Here is a 25,419-nt window from a genome sequence, read left to right as displayed (position 1 = left end):
ATTTCCCCAAAACCATTAACATATTTCCCCTCCTCTTTACCCATGCGTTCTTCTGTCCTGGGGGTCTCCCTGGTGGTCCGTGGTGGTCATGGACCCCAATGTTCCCGTGGGCCTGGCTGAGCTGGCAGGACACTGAGGCTGGTGAACTTCCAGTTCCCCTTCTCCCACAATGGGCACTGTGTGGTTTCCATGGGCCTGGGGTTTTGGAGAACAAGCTCCAGGCGTCAGCTCAGCTGGTGGAGACAATTTATCACCTGGTGACATGAGGTCACAGAGTGAGCTATGACATCACAGAGTGGGTTATGTGAGGTCATTGAGCAGCTACGGCATCAAAGACTGTCTCTGTGACATTACAGATCTGTCTGTGACATCGCAGAGTTGGCTGTGACATCAGAGACCTGCTGTGTGACATTAGAGATTGGGCTGTGTCCTCACAGAGCAGGCTGAGACATCAGAGAGGGGCTGTGTGACATCCCAGGAGGGCTCTGTGAGGTCACTGCGTTGGTCACTCCGCCCCAGCTCCCCCTCACAGTTTCTCCCAACAAGTCCAATGCTGTTCATGCCCAGCAGGGTCCCTGTCCCCCGGTATCCCCCCAGTCCCCCTGGAGCCACAGCCTCCACCAAAGGATGTTCCACAGGATCCACCGCAGAGCCTGACATAGGGACAAGGAGCCAGGGCTGTGTGACCAGGACATCAAGGATGTGGATTATCCAGGTCCCTGTGGCCTGGGTTGGGTTCCCCAGGACAGGAAAGATGTCTGGCACTGGAGCAGGGTTAGGGAAGGGCCTCCAAGGTTGGGGCTGGAGCCCTTGGGCTGTGAGCAGAGGCTGAGGGAGCTGGGCTTGTCCAGCCCGGAGCAGGGAAGGCTGAGGGGCTCCTCATCCCAGCCTGGCAGTGCCAGCGATGAGGGGATGGAGAACACAGAGCCAGGCTCTTCACCGGGGGGCCTGGTGGGAGACAGAAGCCAATGGATGGAAGGGGAAAGAGGGGAGATCAGCCAGGCCAGGAGGAGATTAAATGAGCCAGGCTGCTTTTAGCATTTCCTCAATTTCAAAAGCAGCCTGACCTTCCTTCTCCATCCACCACTGACAGCTTTGCAAATCAGGAATTGTTTGAGTGGTTTTGCCCCCACTCCAGGACGAGCATCCTGATAGAAGTATTGTGTTTACATCTATCCCACAACCATGCAAGTCTAAAATCAAGTTTAGTATGGAAAGCACATGTGGATGGTGGACTCACCAGACACTGCTGGGACATTGCACATAACTCAGGGAATAGCAATTGTTATTAAAGAGTGATTGTTATTAAATTGTGTCCTGTTCAGCTGTGGTCTGTTGGCCATGAAGAGAAACTTTCTGTGCCACTGAGTCTCACCAGTTCCTGACCCCCAAAGGACACAAACCTGATGAGTTGTGGTTCCCAGTCCAGTGGTGGCACTTGGAGCTCCCTCCATCCCCAGAGCAGAGCTCCCTTGTCCCAGAAAGTCCCTGGCAATGCAGGGATGAAGGAAACAGGACACGCTGTGGGGATCAGGGCCAGGGCACAGCCAGGGATTTGGGGTGGTTGTGAGCCCAGGGAAGGATCTGGCCCTTGGCCTTGGTGAACCTCATCCCATTGTCCTGGGCCCATGGCTCCAGCCTGTCCAGATCCCTCTGCAGAGCTTCCTGCCCTCCAGCACAGCCACACTCCCACCCAGCCTGGGCTCACCTGGAACTGACTGAGGGTGCCCTCGATGGCCTCGTCCAGATCAGCAATAAAGAGATTTGACTGACCTGGCCCCAGTGCTGAGCCCTGGGGACACCCCTGGATGTGACTCCATTCCTCAGCTGCTCCATTCCCAGAGCAGCCTGGCCTGAGCAGAGCTGTGGGGCCAGAGCCGGCTGGGCTGTGCTGGGGAGAGGCCCTTGGTGCTGCCCAGAGCTCAGGGCAGCTGGCAGAGCTTGCAGGGAGCTGGGCTGGGCTGGGAGAGCCTGGCACAGAAACCATCAGTGTCCATCTCAGCCTGGCTGAGCGGGCAGGGCCAGGAAGATCATCCAAGGTCCACAAGTTCTCTGTGTGAGAGCTGAGCTGGTGACCCCCTGAGCCCTCCCAAGTGCTGGGGCTGCACCTCCAGCTCCAGAGGAGATGTGACAGATGGGAGCAGAGACAAATCATTCCTGCTGGACTCTTTCTTGGTTTTGCTTATACAGGTGACCTACAGCCATTAGACGAGATGTTTTGCACCAGATAACACTGGGGGAGTGATAAGAATAATATTTTTAGCTGAAAATTATATTTCATGCTTGATGCACAATGAGGGAAAAAAATACACATATGATCAGAAGAGCATCTGAGTTTTTCAAAGGACAAGACACTCATTGATGTTCCATCTGCCAAACCCGCTCAAATACTTTCCTCAGGGCTTCCTTGAGATGAGAGGTGACCACCAGAGGCCAAGGCCAGCCAGAGCTGTCTGTCGTGGCAGATTTTGGGTGGGATTACCCGTGCATATAGGGAATTTTTCAGGGGGAGTATAAATTTTGGCTGTGGACACCTGGAAACATGGATGGTTCTTTTCCATAAGAAGGAAAGCACAGAGCCCCACTTCTCCAGGGGCTGATGAGATGCAGCCCTCGATGTTCCAAGATCAGCTGGACCTGTCAGGTGGCCCCTGGGAGGCCAAGCCATCCAGACCTGTTCCATGTTCCCTTGGTTTCATGGCACTCTGCCGTGTCCCAATGTTCTGCTTGCTTTTGAAGTGTGGCCCCTCCTTCCATGAGGCCCCGCAGGGTGACAATGGCCCTTGGGTTCCACAAGGCCCCACAGTGTCACAATGGTCTCCACAGAAAGGAAACCACAGAGCCCCTGTGTTTCAGGGTCTGATGAACTCTGCAGTCACCAGAGGCCAAGGACAGCCAGAGCTGTCTGTCATGGCAGCTTTTGTGTAGGAGCAATCTTTGACTATCGGACTTCTGGGGGTGGAATCCCAATTTCGGCCATGGACACCTGGCTGAAAGAGGGAGATGGATGAAGGATGAAAAAGAAAGACAATTGTTTTTCATAGGAAGGAAAGGGCAGAGCCCCAGCGTTGCAGGGCAGAACAGGGAGACCACCAGAGGCCAAGGCTAGCCAGAGCAGTCTGTCCTGGAAGGTTTTGTCTGGGAGAAACCCTTGCATATAGGGAATTTTGGAGTAAAAGTACCAATTTTAGCCATGGTTGCCTGTGCAGGAGGGATGGTTCTTTTCCACAGGAAGGAAAGCACAGAGCCTCAGTGTTTGAAGGCAGGTGAGAGCCAGCTCTCAGGAAGACAAGGTCAAATAGACTTGTTGGTAATGGCAGCTTTTGTTTAGGAGCAATCCCTGGATATTGGGAATTTTTGAGGGGGAATCCCATTTTGGCCATGGATGCTTGATTGAGAAGGGCAGTTCTTTTCCATTTGAAGGAAAGCCCAGAGCCCCAGGGCTCTGTTTCAGGGGTACATGAGAAGAAACCCTCAACATGCCAAGGGCAGTTGGACCAGTCAGGCCAAGCCAACCAGACCTGTTACCTGTTCCCTTGTTTGCATGGGGCCCTGCAGTGTCACACCGGCCCCTTGTTTCCATGGGGCCCTGCAGTGTCACACTGGTGGTGTCATATTGGATCCTTGGTGCCATGAGGCCCAGATGTGTCACACTGGCCTCTTGTTTCCATGGGGCTCCATAGTGTCACAATGGTCCCTTGCTTCCATGAGGCCTTGCAGGGTCACAGGGGTCTCCTTGGTGCCACAGGATCACAATGGACCCTTGGTTCCATGGGCACTCACAGTGTCAGAAGGGTCTCCTTTGTTCCATGAGGCCCTGCAGATCCCCTTGATTCAACAAAGCCTCAAAGTGTCAGAATGGCCTCCAGTATTCCAACAGGCCCCACAATGTCACAATGGACCTTTGGTTCCGTGGGGTCCCACACTGTTCCATGAATCCTTAGTTCCATGGGGCCCTGTAGCTCCTTGGTTCCATGGTGCCACACAGTGTGACAACTGCCCTTGGCCTGCCAACACTCCATAGTGTCACAATGGCCCCTCGGTTCAATGAGGCCTTGTGGTGTCACAATGGTTCAGTGAGGCCTTTAGTGTCACAAGAGTGTCCATGATTCCGTAAGTGTTGGAACCCTGGATGCTGAGAATTTTAAACTTGCTGTGCTGAAAGGCACAGCCTTGCAAGAGAACACTGCGTTTGACCTGAGGCTGTGGAGAAGGCTTCCAAAATTGATTAATAGCACTGGGGATACAGGTGCGTAGTTGGTTAGTTGTTTATTACTAGAACATAGTAATAAATATGAAGCATATGTAGGTTTTAGGGTGAAGACAGGTTCTTCTTATTTACCTTCTTCTTACCTCCTTCTTCATGGGTTTGGGTGATATTTTGTGATTGGACAGAAAATTCTGCATTGCAGGCTTCAAGGGATCAGTTATTGGGTTAAAAGGGAAAATAATTTTGTAAGGACGCAGGAGCCTCCAGGACGGTTTGGATGGATTCAAACGAGAGATCTCTGTTGGTTGCTCTTAGAATATAAGGTTTATTAGGGATGGTGAAAGGTCCTGCCTGGAGCTGCCAGACGAAGCACGTGGCAGGGCCTGAGGTGATGGGGGAGGGGAGAGACAAAGGGAGGAGAGGGTGCTCTAGGAGAGCAGGGATTCCAAGAGGGGGAAGATCGAAGAGAGGGGAAGTCCCAAGAGGGCGTCTGGCCTGCCAGAAATGCCTCCCTTGTGCTCTCCAAGATGCACAGGGAGAGCCAGTGAGCAGGACATTTGGGAGGCAAACCTTCCAAGCCTTTTCTGAGGCCAGGCACACACCAAGATCAGCCAAGACTCTCCACCACACTGCCTGGCCCACCCAGCCCAGCTCTGTGCTGGCCCTGGGCCACAGCAGCTCCCAGCAAGCAGGAGGCAAATGCATCTTGCCAAGAGCTGAAACACAGCAGACAGGGAAGATGTGAAACGTGAGTGTGTAAAGGCCTTTTAATTCACAGCTCCCACAGAGAGCTTTGGGGCTCACAGATGGACAGAGATGGTTCTGCTCACCCCTCTGTGCAAAGGGGGGGTAGCACACGCAGCTGCAGGTGCTTGGGTTGGTCTCTGCAGGTCCAGGTGGATGCCAAACCTGCTCTTCACAGCCTTCTCCCTTCCCCTGCCCCTCTGCCAAGTGCAGCGGACCTCAAGGACTGAAAGGAGCACAGAGAGCCAAAGGGGGACACTTGCACCTGCCTCACTGGGAGCTCCCTGGGAAGCACTTTCCTTGAGAAGCAAGCCCCTGTCCTCCAAAGGCATTTCCCCAATTGTGCAGCTTTTCTGCTCAACACCAACACACCCTTAGGAAACGCTGTCAAGGCTGAAGGACTTCATGTCCTTTCAGGACAGGCACTCCAGCTCTAGCTCCTATTCCCCCAAGTTCCTTTCCAGGTGGAGGCTCAGACGTGCAGCCCCAGGCCCTCTACAAACACAAGCTGCTCAGTGCCTCTTCACCTGCCTCAACTCCTGCCTGTGCCCACGGCACCAAGACCAGGCTGTTCCCAGCCAGAGCCCAGAGCCCTGCCCCCGCAGGACGCTCTTGCCAGCACCTTCCAGGCCTCTCCGCTGTGCACACAGCGCTTTTCATGCCCACTCCCAACAGGCTCTGGAAGGCAGAGCACAGCCTGGCTGCCTCTGCCACCAGCACAGCCCAAACACAGGCGGAGGAAGAAGCAGCAGGGGCTGTTTTGTGGCCATGCCCAAGAGAGACTGGAAGGGTGCCCTCCCTCTGCTCTCACTTGCTTGGCTTTCTGACTGGCTCTGAGCCTGGGGCTGCCATTCCTCACTTGTGGGCACCAGAACCACAGCCGGGATCCCGGCACTGCCTGACAGCGCTCCGGGCACTGGCAGGGTCGCGCGTCCCAGTCTCGGGCACCGCGCTGCTGCTTCCTTTGCTCTCAGGCACACCCAAAGCTCCCTGCTAAGCCCGGATGGTCACTGGTTCTGCCCTCTCCCTGATCCTGTGCAGGGATGGAGCACTGCTCAGCTTTCAGGAAGCTATTCCTGAAAACTTCCAGCATTCCAAGCTCCTTTGCCCTCCGTGGAAGCTTGCCATGGAATCCCTCACAGCTGCCTTCAGAGCATACTCAGCTTGGCTCTTCCAAATTCCAGGGGCTCCAGGCTGCTCAGCAAGATCTGCAACTCCACAGGGTTGTGGAACTGCACCTTCAGCACAGGCACCTTTCCAGCCTGATCTGCCCTCGTTCTGTGTGTGTGTGCACAGAACACGGCGTGGAAGAGAACAGCAGCAGGGGCCTGTGTGTCCCAGGGCCCGAGATTTGCGCCGCTTCAGCTCCACAGAGATGCAGGTAAGGGGGAGAAACCAAACTGTTTATTAATGGAAGGGAAAGGGAAGGGATGAGATGGGGGCCAAAAAAAGGGAATGGGCAGCGTTTGAGGGCTGGAGGGAGGAGCTGTCAACAGGGAGGGGGGAGGCAGCAGCTATGGGAGCTTGCAGCAGGCACAGCTGTGGCCAGCATCAGGTGTGCCTGGAGCTCCAGTGACATTGAGTCCTGCTGCTCTCTTCACTGTCTCCTGGTACTCTGCTTGGGACCCTGGTTCTCTGAATCCAGCAGATGACCTTAGTTCTGCACATCTTTGTCCAAAAACTGCCTGAATTTCCAGGTTAGTGGAGGATGGGCTGTCATCTTCGCTCATGGCTTGAAGGGCTGGAAGACAGATAAACTACCACAGTCAGAGAACCAGGGGCTGTGAGACACCACAGAGATCTGTGTAACATCACAGGGGCTGTGTGACATCACAGATCCTGTGTGACACCACAGAAACATCCATGTGACATCACAGAACCCGTGTGACATCACAGGGGCTATGTGACATCACAGAGAGCGGGGTGACTTCACAGAGTGCTGTGTGACATCACAGGGGCTGTGTGACATCAGAGAACCAGTGTGACATCACAGGAGCTGTGACATCACAGGTCCTGTGTGACATCACAGAGGGCTGTGTGACATCACAGAGATGTCCGTGTGACATCACAGGGGCTGTGTGACATCACAGAGAGCTGTGTGATGTCACAGAGATGTCATTGTGACATTACAGAGATGTCTGTGTGACATCACGGAGATGCAAGTGTGACATCACAGAGAGCTCTGTGACATCACAAAAAGCTGTGTGACCTCATCGGGTCAGTGTGACATCACAGTGATGTCCAAGTGACATCACAGAGAACTGTGTGACGTCACAGAGGTGTCTGTGTGACATCACAGAGACCCGTGTGACGTCAAAGATGTGTCCATGTGACGTCACAGAGGTCTGTGTGACATCACAGATATGTCTGTGTGACATCACAAAAATCTGTGTGACCTCACAGGTTCAGTGTGACATCATAGGAGTTTGTGTGACATCACAGAGATGTCAGTGTGACATCACAGAAAACTGTGTGACATCACAGAGATAACAGTGTGACATCACAGAGATGTCAGTGTGATATCACAGGGGCTGTGTGACATCACAGAGATGTCTGCGTGACATCACAAAAAGCTGTGTGACCTCACAGGTTCAGTGTGACATCATAGGAGTTTGTGTGACATCACAGAGATGTCAGTATGACATCACAGAGAGCTTTTTGACATCACAGAGATGTCTGTGACATCAGAGGAGGTTGTGTGATGTCACAGAGATGTCAGTGTGACATCACAGAGATAACAGTGTGACATCACAGAGGGCTGTATGATCTTGCACCTTCTGGAAGATGGAGTATCGCCCACTCTGTATTGCCCGGAGCACATGCAATGTTTGAAGTGCCACCTCTGACATGGCACTACTGACATCCTCTGTCAGGCATTCAAGGGCTGCAAGAGAGAGGAACAGAGCCACGGTCAGATCCCGACTCTGCGGGGAGCCGAGGGGAGCCCCCCCTGCCAGGGCCATCCCAGCCGGCTCTTGCCATGGCCGGGAGGGATCAGGGACCAAGGGGATCAGCCCGAAGCTGCTGGCCACGCATCCCCCACGTGTCCCTGAAATCTCTGTGTGCTCTACCTAGGAGAGCAGAGCTCTCCACAGCCGGGGCAGGGCTTGCAGCTCGCCCCGGCAGCCCCCGCTGGCAGCCCACTGCCCTATCTCACCATTGAGGATCAGCTGGAGCTTTTCCTGCTGTCCCCTCAAGCTCCTCCCGGCCGTCCCTGGGAACACAGAGCCTGTCAGGCCCAGCGGCACAGCTCCCTGCCAGCGGCGCTGCCAGCCCTGTGCCCACACGGCCTCCTGGCCCCGCTCATGGCTCACCCATGAACCTGACGGTGCCTCTCGCAGGGGCTCCTGTGGGCTCTGCAGGTAGGGCAGGGCCCGGCGCAGGTGCTCGGCCACGCTGCTGCTGTCCTCTGCCAGCTGCAGAGAGCGGCAGGAGGGAAGGGTTGGCCCCGCAGCCCCGCTGGGCCGGGGCTCCATGGGCACCCGGCTCGGGCCGCAGGAGCCTGGAGCAGAGCCCGCGCGGCCTCGGGCTGCAGCAGCGGGCAGGGGCACAGCTGCCAGCCCGCACACCGAGCACCGCGCTCAGGGGGCTTCTCCAGGCTGGGGCTGCGGCTTCCCGGCCCTCCTTACCAGGCACTCGGTGAACTTCCACAGCTTCTTGTTTTCCCAGCTTTTCAAGATTCCTCCTGTTCAGGAACTCGGCCGCACAAAGCAGCATTTCCTGAGAAGCCTGGAGAGCAGCAGAGATGTGGAGATGGCTCCACAGCCCAGGGCACAGGACCCGTCCCTGTGCCAGGGCCTGGAGGAGGCTGCAGCCTGTGAGGTGCCAGGGCAGGAGGCAGCCCAGCCCCTGCCAGGGGAACAGCAGCAGCTGCCGAGTCCTCACCTCTGCCACTCGCTGGTTCTCATCATGGCAGTGGAAGGAGAGTGGCAGCAGGCTCTGGCACACGTGTGTCTTCAGGGCCTTTTTTTCCTCTTCTGGAAAAAAATCCAGCATGTCTCAGAAGACAAACATGGAGCACAACTGCACCTGGCTATCCTCCTGTATGAAAGGAAGGAAGAAAGACCTCAGCGTCAGCTGCTTCAGGCCCACCTGGGCACAGCCTGTAAGTGCACAGGGCACAAAGTGTGCGGGTAGCACTCGCTGGCCGTGGCTGGAGGCGCAGAGCCTTACGTTGTCAAAGAGTGGCAGGAGCGCCTCAGCCAGCTGCAGGGCGAGGGCGATGGTTATTGGGGCACCATTGCAGGGAAATAAACCCCTGAGGAGAACCGTGGTCATCCTGAGCACGACACTGTCATTTTCGTGCCGGAGCTCCACGAGCCTTTCATGCAGGCTCCACATCCTTATGGCCATCTACTTGTGGAACACAAGTGTGTGAAACACCGTCCTGCTGCCACAGAGCCCAGGGGCCAAAGGCCTGTGCCAAAGCACTCGGGCAGCTGCAGCAGGAGGCAGGAGAGCTGGCAGCAGCTGCCTCAGTGCCCCAAGACCAGCCAAGCCCCAGGGACTGCCTTCCCCAGCCCCACGCTGGCAGCACGGCTTCAGCCCCTGCGCTCTTCTCACCGAGGCACTGGTGGTGCCGAGCACCACGAGGCCTCTGAGTGCCAAGCGACGCCTCCCCCTGCACTCGCTCTGCAGGTTCTTTGACAAGAACTCCAGGACGCTGTCACGGCATTCACTCAGGTTCAGGCGCTCCAGGACCTGAAAGGCACAGGGCAGTGACAGGGGACCGGCCGGCAGGAGCCCAGAACCGCACAGGGCCGGGCCCAGGCAGCAGCACAGGGCGCGGGCTCCGTCCCAGGCACTGCGGCCAAGAGAGGGCAGAGAGCCGGGAGGCAGCTCAGCGAGGCAGCGCTGGCCTTCAGGCTCACCTCCACAAGGAACGCCAGGGCGGCCAAATCCCGGCATGGCGTGTCTTTGCTGAGCAGCCCGAGCAGCTGGAATGCAATCGCGGAACACACAGCTTCGGATGCACGGTGCATTTCTCTGACAGAAGGAAATAGGAGCCAAACCACTGACCCAGCGGGGGCAAACCTCTCCCAGGACTGCCTCCCTGAGGTCTGGCATTCTCCACCACCCTGCAAGGGGCAGCTGAGCCCTCTGGGAGGTTGCTGCTCTTGGGCACACTCCTCTCCCAGCCTTTTGCAGCCTCCTTGGCCATCCCTTGGTGACAAGGCCTTCTGGCCCATGGTCATGGGGACTGTGTGGGGCACCTCGGGCACAGGGCACACATGCCGGGACAGCTGGGGAGCAGGGGGTCTCACCTGGCCAGCACGCCCACAGCACAGTGGTGGGTGTCAGCACAGAGCAGTGTGTCCCAGCCACGCTTGTCTTCCATGGCCACCACCACATTCTCATAGTGCAGTCGGCAGAGTAGGGCCTTCAGGGTCTGCTCTGCAAAGCTGTGCGCAGAGCAAAGCCCAGGTCACACTGGGAGCACTGGCTCCTGCCCTGGGCACGTGGCAGGGACTGGAGGACTGGGATGGAGCACCTGCTGGGGTTGGAGGCAAGGCTGTGTTGCTGCTGACATCCCTTCCAGAAGGTATCGACCTCCTCTGGCATATCCAGAGTGCTGAAGAGCACTTGGAAGAGCAGATGCACAAACAGGCGGGGGAAATACACGGTCACCATCTGTGGGACACAGGGCAGCTGGAGGATCTTCCACATCACCACAGTTGCCTGCAAAGGACAAAGCCCCTCGAGACGGCGCTCAGTGCCGAGGTGTCCGTGTGGCAGGGCCCGAGCACGGGAGGGAGAGGCCCGGAGAGACACAGGGGGAGCACTGGGCCTGGTGGCCCTGAAGCTGTCCCAAGGCCAGGTTTCAGCCCAGCGCCTGAGGCAGGGAGACGCCGTGGGGGAGGGAGGATGGAGAGCTGCTGGAGAGGTGGCCTTGGGGCCAGCAAAGGCAGAAACTCACAGCCAGGGCAAGGACAGCCGTGTGGTCCCCATCGGAGGTGCACGTGCTGTGCTCTGGCCAGCTCCCCAGCACATCGAGGAGTACGAGCATGGCTGGCTCTGCAGTCCTGGGCGAGCACATGATGCTCTTCCACATGGCCAAAGCAGCTCTGTGGGGTCAGAGCTCTGTCTCAGAGGAGTTTGGGACACAGCAGCGTGGCCTGGGTGGCAGTGGGGAGCTGAGCTGCTCGGCCAGCCCTGCCTCTGCCCACTGCCCCTCACTGGCAGCACGCAGGCAGCCCAGCCCTGTGGGGACTGGCCCCTGAGGGGCAGGGGGGAAGCATGGCAGCACGCTGGGGGGCTGGCAGGGGCCAGGGCTGGCAAAGGGAGCAGCCAGAGGGCCCTGGAATTCTCTGTTTGTCAGACACCTGGGACAGGCTGTACAGGCTGAAGGGCTGCTGAGCCTTGTGGACACGTGGGCCCCGTACCTGTCACACACTGGGGCCACACGCAGGAGAGCCATCACCACCTCAGAGGGCTGTGCCTCTGTCAGATCCAGAAGGGGCCTGTACAGATTGTACTCAGGAAACTCATTGGCCACGAGGATGTACCTCACCATGGCAGGTAGCTGGAGAAGGCAGGGGAGACTTGGAAAGCTGCCAGAGGAAGGAATGTGCCCAGCTGCCCCAGAGAAGTGCTTCCCTTGCCACCACACTGCCATGGCCTCAAAGGCTTCCAGGGAACAGCAGGCGTTACTTGGGAGGCCAAGCAATTGCTGGAGGATCAAACCCTGGCCTTACTTGCTTTGGGCTGGAAGGACCCTCCTCCACAAGCATATCCAGCAGGGCAGCACTGGTCTTGGTTTTGAAGATGGGAGAGTACGCTCTGACCACAGCGCCCATGACACTGCTCTCTTCCTCCCGAATCCTCTTCATGAATTTGCAAACCATCTGCAGCAGAAGGGCAAGAAGCCCGGGATGTTGCATGGAGTGCTCCGAGCACAGTGCTGGGCTGAGCAGTGCCAGCAGGCCCAGCCCAGGTGGGGATGGCTGCAGGTACCTGCGCTGTTCTGCGGAAGCGGCCACGGGTGCGTTCCTGCTCTCGTGTGCGCTGCACGGCTGCACCTGGCAAAGAGCGAGCGCAGCCCGAGCTGAGGGGCTGCGGGAGAGGCCGGAGAACACAGCCCAGCCCTGCGCTGCCCAGGCAGGGACAGCCCCGCGCCGCCCCAGGGCATGGAGCACGGCTGTGGGGTGTCTGCCCGGCCCCTATTCCATCCTGTCCATGGGCATGGCCCCAGGGGATGGCATGGGATGGGATGGGATGGGATGGGATGGGATGGGATGGGATGGGATGGGATGGGATGGGATGGGATGGGATGGGATGGGATGGGATGGGATGGGATGGGATGGGATGGGATGGGGCCAAGCTGGCTGCAGGCACCAGCCCTGTGGCCCAGCTCTGCCACTCACCCTTCTGCGGTGGCTGGAACTGCTCCACCTCTTCAGGCTGCTGTGCTGGGGCAGCTCCAGGGCCTTCTTTCTCCTCCTTCCCCCAGGCCAGCTTGGCCACGCTCGCAGGACTGTGCTCTACGTCACTGCCTTGATTCATGGCTACTTGCAGAATGTGAAAAGGAAAAGGTCCGAGTCAGCAAGTGCTGCAGTCGTGCCTTGAGGGCACCTGCAAGAGTGAAGTCTGGGCAAGGCTACAGGACAGCAAGTCCTGCACTCTGGTCTTGGGGGCTCCAGCCACAAGGACAGGAGACTCCTGTCAAGGACTGTGCAAAGCAAATGCCACAATCTGCACTCAAGGGCAGCTGCAGAAGAGATGCCTCGGGAAGGCCAGGGGTCACCAAGTGTTCTGGTCTGGCCACGAGGTCACCTGCAGGAGTAATATCTTGGGAAAGCTCCAGGTCAGCAAGGAACATGTGGCTGTGCGAGGGCTCCTCACAGCACCGCTCTCTCTGTCCTGTCTCGTCGCGTGCACCAAGCACTGTGGAGTGGCCTTGTCACTGCCAACACCTTTGCCACAGCATGTCAAAAAGGGCCCTTGGATACCCTGTCCCGTTCCATTCCACGGTGACCATGCTGCACCATGTCACAAAGGGCCCTTGGATACCCCGTCCCGTTCCATTCCACGGTGACCATGCTGCACCGTGTCACAAAGGGCCCTTGGATACCCTGTCCCGTTCCATTCCACGGTGACCATGCTGCACCGTGTAACAAAGGGCCCCTCCACACTCTGCCACCTGCCCTGGGGCCACCCCCAGCCCCCCAGAGTGGCCCAGGTTGGAAGGAATGCCTTGCCCCAAGTGTGTCAGACAGTCCAACAGGATCTTTAGGAACGGGTCAGACCATCAGCAAACGCTGCCCTGCTCTGCGGGCTCAGAGCAGCAGGAGCCCCCAGGGCTGCCGACGCAGCCGCGGCGGGAAGGGCACGGGGCCCTGCACAGAAGCTGCCACGGCCTCCTCGGGACACGTCCCACATGGTGGCCATCCTAAGCACGGCCGTGTGACACAGACCAGGAACGTGTGGGCCAGGGCAGGAAAGCTGCTCTGACCCTGGGGCCCGGTGAGCGCTGACATCAGCCGCTGAGGCACAGTCCCCACCGAAGCAGAGTTCCCCCGAGCCCTGGCAGCACTGGTGCCCGTCTGCTGCCCCAGAAACCTGTGCCCCGAAAGGGCTTCTCTGCCAGAGGGCAGCCAAAGCTGGTTTCTGTTGGAGCAGTGGTCCTGTAGAAAAGGTGTAGTCGGTCCAGTGGAAAACCCCAGCTGTGTCCTCTTGGAAACCTGTGGGAAGGCTGCCTCTCTGACTAGAAATCCCAGGATATATCTAGGTGGGAATGTTTAGCTCATGGGCTGATGTGATTCTGAGTAACAGGGTGGGTCCTTGATAAAAGCCAGGGACATCATAAAAAGGGAAAGCTGGCCGGACAGAACGCACATCCAACCAATATTATTAATGCAACGTTCTCCGTTTATTCGAGAGAAGATGGCAGTTTTTATACACTTCTACACAGTTTACAATTTACAAAGGCACTCTGATTGGCAAGCTAACATTGTTTATCTTTGTCTTAAGGTGGCCTAAACCTTACACTATAAACCTATACTACTTCACACCCAGACAGCCCAATGCTCCCCATCACACCTTAATACAATTTCTAACTGCGCCACAAACTCTTAATTTCTAACTGTGTCAGAGGCTGGAAGGCCTCACAAGGCCCAAATCTGAGGCCCAGACTGGAATAGATCAAATCTCATTCCAAACATAAATCATGAGCTCTGTCTCTCAGAAATGCTGCAACACTTGATCACCTGTTAAACAGAAATGGCTCTGGAGGGAATTATCTCTGAGACATGTGGGGAGACATTGATGGGCCCATTAACAGGAGATAAGGAAAACTGCCCAGAGGCAACTGCTACACAGATGACAATAGAAAACATCTGGCCTCTCAATCTCAGACAACAAACCAACTGTAGGTTTACTGATAAATGAAATTGAATATTGAAAGATGAAAAAAACAATGGGGAAAAAAACATAGTTTCCATGAAAATTAAAATCTAAAAGTGAGGGTCATACATTACAGGGGAATCTTTGGTATAAGGCATATCAGGAAGTCTGTACCGCTTAAGTACCTCATCCAGTGTGGAAAGACAGAAGGGAAATTAGGATAAAAAGGAGGCTGCGTCCTCCAAAAATTGGAAAGACCTCAAGGGAATGCCCCATGGCCTCTCCCTATATTTGAATAAAATAAAAGGACTCCTCAGTCTCTGTTTTGGACATAAACCCGTGGCACCAGCTCTCTGTCCACAGAAACAACTTTCCCAGGCACTATCCTGAGGGCAGGCTGTGAGAAGATCAGAGAAAAGAATGAGAAACAATTCTTATCTTCACTTGCTGCACCTGCTGTTGTGAACATGTGGAATGTGTTATGGAGATTTGTTTACCAATGTGTGGTTTTTTAATTAGCCAATGGTGGTGGTGTTTGGATAGGTGGACCAATTAGGTCCAAGTGTATTATAACTGCATATAAAAGCAAGAGATTTCTTAATAATGATATATAATATAATAAAGAGGTTGATCAGCCTTCTGTGAATCATGGGGTCAATGCTAATTATTACCCAGCTGGGGGCCCGTGGCGATGACATAAACCTCTGGTGTTTGTGGATTCATTCTCCTGACAAGTTCTTCCCAAACTGTTCCAACGGGGATCACTCTTCCACAGAGCGCAGTCCTTCAAGGACAGCTGCTCCAGCTCGGGTCCGCACAGGATCACACGTCCAACCAGGAAACCTCCTCTGGGGTGGGCTCCTCTCTCCACAGGTCTGCAGGGCCCTGCCAGCAATCTGTTCCAGCACAGGCCTCCCACGGGCTCACAGCCTCCTCTCAGGCATCCTCCTGCTGGGGCATGTGCTCCTGCAGGGCTGCAGGGCAATCTCAGCATCCCCGTGCCCTCCCTGTGCTCAGGGCTCAGCTGCCTCCCCAGGGCTGCCCCAGGGCTGCAGGGCAATCTCAGCATCCCCATGCCCGGAGCACCTCCTGCCCCTCCTGCAGGGACCTGGCTGTCTGCAGGGCTGCTCCTCTCACACATCCTCACTCCTTTATGGACACAATTCCTTTGCTGCAATTACTTTTTCCCTTCTTCAGTAAGTTTACATATTTACAGCAGTAACAGAGGCATCAGCACCATCCCTGACGGGCCCGGCCCAGGCCAGTGGGACTCTCCTGGAGCCGGCTGGCGTTTGCTCTGTGCACATGGGGGAGCTTCCAACAGCTTCTTACAGAAACCATTACTTCACCTGCCAAAACCTGGCCATGCAAACCCAACAGACTTTCTTATCTATTTCCCACCTCCTCACTACACTAAGAATTTAATTCTAGTGACGATAATCATCAAGTGATGACCAAGAGAGAAATTTAATATGTAAATCTGAATACACTGAGGTTCAGATTACAGACTAAATGAAAAAATGCCTCAAACCTACTCATCACAGAGACTAACTGCTAACACATTTGTACATGTGCATTTATTCAATAAAAATCATTAATTAGTTGTAATGATTAGGCTGGATACTAATTTCGCACCAAGATCCTCCTGCTTTTGGACCGAATTCCAATTGAAAAGTATTACAATAAGCATTACATTTTTGGTAAAGACACATACCTGATCCACAGCCCACTGGAGCCACAGGTGGCACTGAATTTTAGTTTTTAGAAGGATTGGAACATAGTGCATTCTTTATCATGATTTCAATTGATGGCTCACCCTTACTGCTTATGTGACAGCCCTCAGGTATCCAGCTGACACTACAGACTGTCTTTCCCAGGTTCAACACCTACACAAATGGAGAGATGGCCTCCCATCACATCTGCATAGGTAAGATGGGCAAAACAAGAGAAAAATTTCCCTTTCTGATATGAAATAAATAGGAAAGCCTGCAGTCCTAATGCAGAGCTCTGCAGAAGGCTCTGTGGGGAGCGCACCTGACGTTATTGAAGCTGTGTGCTCAGCCCAGAGCCCTGGAAAGATGGGACTGTCCTGGGTGCCTCAGCCTGTTTGGCGCTGGCTCTTGCACTGTTCTGGCCCTGCTGGTACAGCACTCACTGCTTGCCCAGCTTCCCTGCCATGTGTTGTACATGTTCCTGACCCATAAATCCTGTGAGACTATTGCTGATGGAATAGGGAGGAGTCAAACTTTGAAAGAATCCTCTCCAGTTCCCCTTTGTTTGAACAGATGTACAACCTCAGCCATGCCTGGGAAGTGTTTCCTCACAGCCCGCAGTGCATCCTCCAATCCCTGGAAGTTTGAAGGAGCACTCGGAATTCCAGCATCCATTAATGCAGCTGAGGAGTGAAATCCTTTCTTACCTGAAGAGGGTAGGGAAATATATTGATACCAGTGAAGAAAGTAGCATTCCTTCCCAAAAATGCTCTGGGTTTGAGATTCAATGTTCAGTTTAGGAAGGTTTTGTCCCCATCACTGAAGTCCAGACATCATCACTAAACATGCTGAGGCCCTTTTCTCAGCTTCTCTGCTCCACCCTTCTTGCCAGCACTGGATGGCAGTGTCAGACTTCACTTGAGACAAACTCCTCTGTGTGCTCCCCTCCTGCTGAAGGAAAGCTCCTGCCAAACTGTTCCTTCCCTGCTTTCCAGACACAATGTCCACAGCCTCCTTCTGGAACATCCTCCCCTAAATGGAAGATATCCTCCAGTTCTGCCCATGGAGATGCAAATGACCGTGAGGAGCACAAAGGGCTTTGTCAGGAAGGCCACTCCTTTCCAGGCTTTCCCCAGGAGCCCCGGGTCAGTCTTTCCTTCTCTGTGCTCCCCTCTGGCTCCATTCCTACACTGCCTCCAGATCATGAACGTGGCAGGGACAGCCAAGCAAACCCCCATGCATGTGTGCCAATGGATCTTTCCCTCCAGTTCCCACAGAGGCCATGCCAGACACTCCTGTCTGGCTTCCAGCTCTGCAGTTTCCTTCTCCAAGTGCAGCTGGTGCTGCCGAAGGATCACTTCCCACTCCTCCATTGTCTGGACAATTGCTTCATGTGACCATCAGCACCAGGTACCTGCGGAAGATTCCTTCAGCCATGACTGATCCTTCCCTGAAAGAGAAAGAAAGGAGGATAGAGCCAAGATCCAGACTATATTGCCTCGGGAAGAGACAGGAAAGAGGCTGGCCCCTGGCAGGAAGGCTCTGGCCAGCCCTGCAGAAAGGCTGGAGGCCAGAGGTGCTCCTCAGGGCACGCCTGCTGCTGCCAGTTCCAGTCCAGCTGCCCAAAGAGGCTCCATGAGCACGTGGTGAGGAGGAAGAGGAGGAAGGTGCAAGACACAGGGACACAAACCTGAACAGACGGGTTTGAGGAGAGAGAAGCTCAGGATTGCAGATGGCAGAAGAAACCAAGCCCAGACCCCCAAGCAGGAGGAGGAGAGGAAGGGCCCCCCAAGCTGGCTGCAGGCAGACAATGGAGACCTTGCCCAGATGTTCTGAAATGGGCTGGGGGGAGGGAATACACGACCCTGCTTTCCAGCTGCTCCCACCACTTCTGACCCTGCCACTGCCTTGAGACAAAGCCCGATGAAATCCTTCTCAGCGTGGGCAGCTGGGGCATTGAAAGGCTTAGTGTCAGGTCAAGGCTCCCTTTCCCTCCCAAAGCCTTTCCCTTGGCAGCCTTGGGCAGGGGATTCATCCTTCCTCCCTCCCTCCTCCTTCCCACAGACCTGCTCTGAACCACTCCAAGGGCACTTTCCATTCTCTGTGTCCATCCTCAAGGGCAGTGCCAGCCTGGGTCAGTCCTGGCTCTGTCCTGAGCTCCCAGGAGCTCGCAGGCTGAGATGGCAACGCTCAGCCACACCAGGGCACTGCCCCTGCCAGCAGCACCCCCACAAGCAGCAGCAGCAGCGGCAGCAGCAGCAGCAGCGGCAGCAGCAGCGGCAGCAGTTGTCTCTCAGCTGTTGGTGCCCCTGCACTGCAGCCCCTCCCACTGGCATCAACGTTCCCTCAGGGCCATGGAGACAGTCCTGAATCCATCCATGAGGTCACAGAGCCATGGAATCCCAGAGTTTTAGGTGAAGGAGGAGGAGGAGGATGAAGACGAGGAGGAGGACGAGGACAAGGAGGACAGGGAGAACGAGGAGGATGAGGAGGAGGAGGATGAGGAGGAGAACGAGGAGGAGGCAGATGAGGACCAGGAGGACGAGGAAGACGACGAGGACGAGAAGGAGGAGGAGGAGGAGGAGGCGGAGGAGGAGGACGAAGAGGATGAGGAAGACTAGGAGAATGAGGACAAGGAACATGAGGAGGACAAGGAGGATGAGGAGAAGGACGAGGAGGAGGAGAATGAGGAGGAGGAGGAGGAGAACAAGGAGGATGAAGAGAAAGAGGAGGAGGAGGAGGACGAGGACGAGGAGGAGGAGGACGAGGAGACAACGAGGAGGAGGATGAGGAGGACAAAGAGGAGGAGGATGAGGACGAGGAAGACGGGGAGGAGGAGAAGGAGGAGGACGAGGAGGAGGATGAGGAGGATGAGGAGGAGGAGGAGGATGAGAAGGAGGAGGAGGAGGAGGACGAGGAGGAGGAGGAGGACGAGGAGGAGGAGGACGAGGTGGAGGAGGAGGACAAGCAGGATGAGGAGGAGGACGAGGAGGAAGAGGAGGAGGAGGAGGACGAGGAGGAGAAGGAGGAGGAGGAGGAGTAGGAGGAGGAGGATGTGGAGGAAGAGGAGGATGAGGAGGGCGAGGAGGATGAGGGCAAGGACAAGGAGGTTGAGGAGGAGAAGGAGGAGGAGGAGGACGAGGATGAGGATGAGAAGGAAGAGGAGGACGAGGAAGACGAGGAGGATGAGGAGAAGGAGGACGCGGAGGACGAGGAGGAGGATGAGGAGGAGGAGGAGGAGGAAGAGATGTAGGAGGAGGAGGATGTGGAGGAAGAGGAGGATGAGGAGGGCGAGGAGGATGAGGGCAAGGACAAGGAGGTTGAGGAGGAGAAGGAGGAGGAGGAGGACGAGGATGAGGATGAGAAGGAAGAGGAGGACGAGGAAGACGAGGAGGATGAGGAGAAGGAGGACGAGGAGGACGAGGAGGAGGATGAGGAGGAGGAGGAGGAAGAGGAGGAGGACGAGGAGGAGGACGAGGAGGAGGACGAGGAGGCGGAGAAGTAGGTGGAGGAGGAGGATGAGGATGAGGAGGACAAGGACTAGGAAAAGGAAAAGGACAAGGATGAGGTGGACAAGGAGGACGAGGAGGACAAGGAGGACAAGGAGGAGGTGGAAGACGAGAAGGAGTAGGAGGAATAGGAGGAGAAAGAAGATGAGAATGAGGATGAGGAATAGGATGATGATGAGAAGGAGGATAAGGATAAGCAGGACAAAGAGGAGGAGGAGGAGGGGGAGGACTAGGATGACAAGGAGGACAAGGAGGATGAGGATGATGAGGAGGACAAGGAGGAAGAGAAATACGAGGAGGCGGAGGTAGAGTAGGAGGACGAGGAAGACCAGTAAGAGAAGGAGGAGGAGCAGGAGGTGGAAGATGACGAGGATGGGGATGAGGAGGAGGAAGATGAGGAGGAGGAGGACAGGGACGAGGAGGAGGATGAGGACAGGGACGAGGAGAAAGGGTTGTTAAAAGAGCAGTTGAAAGAATGAATGCTGGGAACCTGTGCCCATGGAGAACCCATCTCCCAGATGTGCTCCATGCCCTTAACAATGGCCCCTGGGGAAATGGAAACCCCCTGGCTGTGCACGGCTGCTCCCAATGTGCAAATACAGCCCTGGACAGTGAGACTGGGACTGCCTGGGAAATTGTTCTGGGTGTGATGGCCCTGGCAGGGCCCAGAGGCTGCAGGGCTGGACTTTCATCCACTGGAATTAGTTAGGATAAATCAGAAGAAAATGAAAGTTAACAATACAGGAACAGGAATCCAGATTCCTCCAGGACACTTTGGTTTGATAACTGCTCGTGGAGCTTGGCCTTGCCAAGTGCTCATGTCATGGGAGGAGGAACTGATGCAGATAATCAAGGAGAAATTGAAGTAATTTGGTTAAACAATAGTGAACAAGATTGGATTATTCAACCCCATGACAGGGTAGCACAATTATTGATATTGTCAGTGTTTAAAACAATTGGGAAAAAATGAGATCCATCTCAAATCACTGCTGTTGGTGGAGATAAAGGGTTTGGATCCAGCAGTGCTAATATTGGAGCCAGAGTGTGGCTCCAGAGGCCAAAAGGCCCTCCCGAGGCAGCTGAAGGAACAGCTCCTGGGAAGGACAGCAGTGTTTGAATCCTGAAACCTGGGCAGGAATGATGGAAATGTGTCCCTGCAGCCAAGTGCTCTGTGTGAGAACATGTAGATATTACAGGATATTGTTTTACACATCCTGCCAGACCAAATCCCCCTGTTTGCCCCAGTGAAAACTCGTGACCTGGACTCCATCTAGGATGGAACCAGGGCCAGGCTCTTGTGCTGCCCATGGTGTATCCCTTGAAGGCCTTTTAATAAATACCTGCTTTATTCCTTTAACACTGTCTAGTTCTGTTCTAGGCAGCCTCTCAAGGCACCACCACCAAACCAAGGGAACACGGAACAGGTCTGGCTGGCTGGGCCTCCTGGGGACCACCTGACCACCTTGGCATGTCGAGGGCTGCTTCTCACCTGCCCTGAAGCCCTGGGGCTCTGGGCTTTCCTTCCTATGGGAGAGAACTCTCCTCCTCCATGGGCCATGGCCAAAACTGGGATTCCTCCTCCAAGACTCTGTACATCCAAGGTTTGCTCCCAAGTGAAAGCTGCCAGGACAGACAGGTCTGGCTGTCCTTGGCCTCTTGGAGGCTGCCTCTCATGTGCTTTTGAAACACTGGGCCTTGGTGCTTTCCTTCCAATGAAAAGAATTGTCCTTCTTCTCAAAGTGACCATGGTCAAAATTGAGATTCCTCCTCCCAAATTCCATATATCCCAGTATCCCTCCATGATAAAAGCTGCCAGGAAGAACAGGTCTGGTTGGCTGAGCCTGACAGGAGCCACCTCTTTCTTCTTCTGCCTTTGAATCACTTGGGCTCTGTGCTTTCCTTCCTGTGTAAAAAAAAACTTCCTTCTCCTTCGGCTGTCCATGTCTGAAATTGGGATTCCACCTCTAAAATTCTGAATATCTAAGGGTTACTCCTAGGCAAAATCTGCCAGTACCATCAACTCTGGCTGGCTTTGGCCTCTGGTGACTGCCCCTGCCACACTGGGGCTCGGTTCTTTCCTTCCCATGGAGATCACTGTGACACTGTGGGCACCTCATGGAACCAAGGGGATCATTGTGGCACCACTGGAGCCCATGGAACCAAGGGGCCATGGTGACACCGTGGGGCTTCATGGACCCAGAGACCATTGGGACCCTTCAGGGCCTGGTGTCACCAAGGGGGCATTGTGACACCTCAGGGCCTCCTGGAAGCAAGGGACCATTGGGACACTGTGGGTCCCCATGGAACCGAGGGAACATGGAATAGGTCTGGCTGGCTGGGCCTGCCAGGGTTCACCTGACAGGTCTGGCTGATCTTGGGATGCCAAGGGCTGCCTCTCATCAGCTCCGTGCTTTCCTTGCTATGGAAAAAAAAGTCCCTCTTTTCAGATGCCCATTGCCAAAACTGGTATCCTCACTAAAAAATTCCCTGTATGCAAGGGTATCTCCCAGAAGAAAACCTACCAGCTCTAGATTGCCTCTGGTGGTCACCTCTCATCCGTCCAGGAAGCACTGGCGCTCTGTTCCTTCCTATGGAAAGAAAAAACAACCTTCATGTCCAGGGTCCATGGCCAAAATTAGAATTTGGCTTCCCAAATTCCATATATCCAAGGATTGCTCCCAGACAAAAGTAGCCAGGACAGACAGGTCAGGCTGGCCCTTTGCTCTAGTGATTTTCTTAGACTCTGAGCTGAATGTTTTCATTTGAAAATACCTTGGAGAGGGCCCAGAGATCTCCCAAGGTGGGATTTTGAGGCCTCGGGAACATGGCCACTACATATGGACAAAGGAGCTCTGTGCTCTGTGCTGCTGTGGTGGTTTTGCATCACAGAAGCGATGTCCTGAGAGAAGCTGCTAGCAGTTTCCTGCGTGTCTGAAAAAAAAACAATCAGTAATTAGCTTTGAGAGCTGACAATCTGTTAAACCACTAAGCAAACTGCAGACGCCTCTGTGCAGACCCAAGTTGAAGATGAGAAAGCCTGGCTGGGTCTCTCTCCCTTCTGGCCCCAAAGAGGTGCCAAGGCCGGCCCAGCCCCGTTTCAGCCTTCTGGCCTGGCTGCTGAGATCCTGGCCCTGCCCCAGTGCGGCCCAGCCTGACACAGCCCCAGCGCAGCCGCTGCAGAAACCTCCATGGGAAAACAGCTCCGGCCACAAGGACCGAGCCCGGCCGGGCTCACGGAACCATCTGCAGCCCCAGGCAGATATTGACTCTGCCAGTGCTGCCATCCTCCCTCCAGTGAGAGAAAAGGACACAGGGCAGGCACATAGAGGGGCAACCAACGTGAAGACACCGGGGTCAGTGAAGTGGAAGTTGAGTCCCAGATGGGAGGGATGAGGAGATGCCTTGATCTTGGGGCTGAAATCCTCTGCTAAAGCTATGGATGTCATTGATACATCAAACTGAAACACGGATGAAAAATCAAACCCTACAATTCCCTTTAAGATTTGTAGGGAATGGGTATGTTTATTCACAGCGCTGTGGACACATATCGGGACTCATTGCCCTTTAATAGACATGCCTCCCTCTGAGAACTCTTGATCCTTCTTTATTACCTGTACTAATTTCCATATGCATAGCATTTCACAATAGGTTAATGCATATTCACTACGCTGATTTCACATTACACTTACAGCTAGTTACACTTGTACTCAGTTTTTGTCAGAAAGTACAGAAAGAACTCCTGGGTCACTCTGCCCTGTCTGTTTCAAGGTCCGAGGAGTCTTTCTTATCTCTTATCTTTTAGTGTGGAAATTTGCATTCTTTCTCCTTAGCTGGGGTGGTATGGCTAGGGCTGCAGTCACCAGAATAAACAGCATATTTAGCAAGCTCAAAGTGCACATTTCACATAAATCTAAATGGATTTATACCATGTTAAATTTTCACTCTGTCTCACCACAAGTGCTGCAGGAATTGTCTGCAGGCTCCTGCAGTGCCTGGTGCTGCTCCCTTGCCAGAGGCACCCCAGGCCAGGGGGCACATCTGGGCTGCTGTGTCTGGCTGTGGGGCTCCCTGTTCTGGGCAGTGAGGAGGAGCTGCAGAGGCTCTGCAGGACTGACAGGATGGGCTTTGGGGCTGTGAGGAGAAGCTGAGGGACCTGGGCTGCTGGAGCTTCTGAAGAGGAGGCCCAGGGCTCCTCCTGCAACTGCTCCAAGGGTGGATTCAGAGAATCACAAAATCAGCAAGGTTGGAGAAGACCTTGGAGATCATCAAGTCCAACCTGTGCCCTGACACTGCCTTGTCTCATCTGAGCCTCCTCTTCTCCAAGATAAACAACCCCAGCTCCCTCAGCTGCTCCTCACAGGACTTGTGCTCCAGACCCCACCCCAGCCGTGTTGCCCTTCTCTGGACACGCTCCAGCCTCTCCCTGTCCTTCCTAAACTGGGGGGCCCAGAACTGGACACAGCACTCGAGGTGCTGCCCAACCAGTGCCCAGCACAGGGGAAGAATCACTGCCCTGCTCCTTCTGGCCACACCATTCCTGATCCAGGCCAGGAGCCATTGGCCTTCTTGGCCACCTGGGCACACTGCTGGCTCATGTCCAGCCTGCTGTCCATCAGTCCCTGCAGGTCCCTTTCTGCCTGGCTGCTGTCCAGCCCCTCTGTCCCCAGCCTGTGGCACTGCAGGGGTTGTTGTGGTCAAAGTGCAGGACCCGGCACTTGGACTTGTTAAACCTCACCTTGTTGGGTTTGGGACCTGGATCCAGCCTGTCCAGGGCCCTGTGCAGAGCCCTCCTACCCTCCAGCAGATCAACCCTCCCAGACAACTTGGTGTCACCAGGGTTCCATGAGGCCCCAGAATGTCCCAATGGTCTCCATGATTCCATGGGGCAGTGTCACAATGTCCCTTTGGTTCCATGGGACCCCTTGGTGTCACAAAGTCCCTTGGATCCTTGGGCCCTGCAGTGTCACAGTGTCACCGTGGTCCCCAGGGCCCTGCAGTGTCACAGTGGATCCTTGGTTCCATGAGGCCTGGCAGGGCAGCAATGCTCTCCTTGGTCCCACAGTGTCACAGTGGCCTCTTGGTCCCCAGGGACACTGTCAGTCTGTGGTGGTGGCGGCACAACTTTCCCTGGGAGTGTTTTGTGCTAACGGGCAGAGCCACGGGAGCCCAGCACACACACACACACACGGAGCAGCTCGGCAGTGAGGACACGGGAGGGCCCAGGCATGGAGCTCCAACGAGGGTTTATCAGGGTCTGACGCTCCAGGGCTCTGGGGGTTAAAGACAAAGACAAAGGAGGGTTTAGGGTGTAAATACAGGAAAAGAGGGGCTGGAGGAGAGCGTCAGGGATCTCAGGGTTTAGGGGTGATACACAGGGAAAGGGACTAATAGGGAATGGCAGGGTGGATAGGTGGGCACATAAACCAATGGGAAAATAGGGAAGGGAGAACTTGCTAGAACATGAACATATCAGGGTAAAAGGGGTAGGAAAGGTCAATGGGCCAATGGGGACAGAACTGGGACAAATTAACACAGTGCTGCAGAGCACCATGGGGGAAGCTTCTGTCCTCACCCTGAGCTGTGAGGAATGCCCAGAGCCTACGGTGCATTTCTCCAGGGGATCGCTTTTGCCCTCTCCCCAGTAAGCTCACAGGCTTCCACACACACACTGGAGATGTCTGGGGCCATTCATCATTTCTCTGCTCTCAGCACCAAGGCAATGGACTCTGGCACAGCTCTGAGCTCATGCCCATGGCAACTACCCCTGGCCATGGGGCTCCATGGAGCTGCTCTCAGGAAACCCCCCAAGAGCTGGGGAGTGCCCCAAAACTGCCTCAGGAATGTGAGACACCCCAGCAGCTCCTCATGTATGTAGACTATTCAAACACTCACTCAGTAATGG

At 55.1% G+C, this 25,419-nt stretch overlaps 2 protein-coding genes across 2 annotated transcripts in view; one reads left to right on the top strand and one right to left on the bottom strand.

The window, feature by feature from the left end:
* LOC100226816 (uncharacterized) overlaps positions 1 to 25,419 on the top strand; it is a 1,189,242-nt gene that overhangs the window by 638,857 nt on the left and 524,966 nt on the right. The gene's annotated exons all lie outside the window — the stretch shown is intronic.
* LOC121469068 (uncharacterized) overlaps positions 1 to 25,419 on the bottom strand; it is a 662,903-nt gene that overhangs the window by 572,090 nt on the left and 65,394 nt on the right. The gene's annotated exons all lie outside the window — the stretch shown is intronic.

The sequence above is a fragment of the Taeniopygia guttata genome, chromosome 30 (assembly GCF_048771995.1).
Source record: "Taeniopygia guttata chromosome 30, bTaeGut7.mat, whole genome shotgun sequence".
In the NCBI taxonomy this organism is placed as follows: Eukaryota; Metazoa; Chordata; class Aves; order Passeriformes; family Estrildidae; genus Taeniopygia; species Taeniopygia guttata.
The sequence above is the reverse complement of the archived record's forward strand: the minus strand, read 5'-3'. Positions and strand labels throughout refer to the sequence as shown.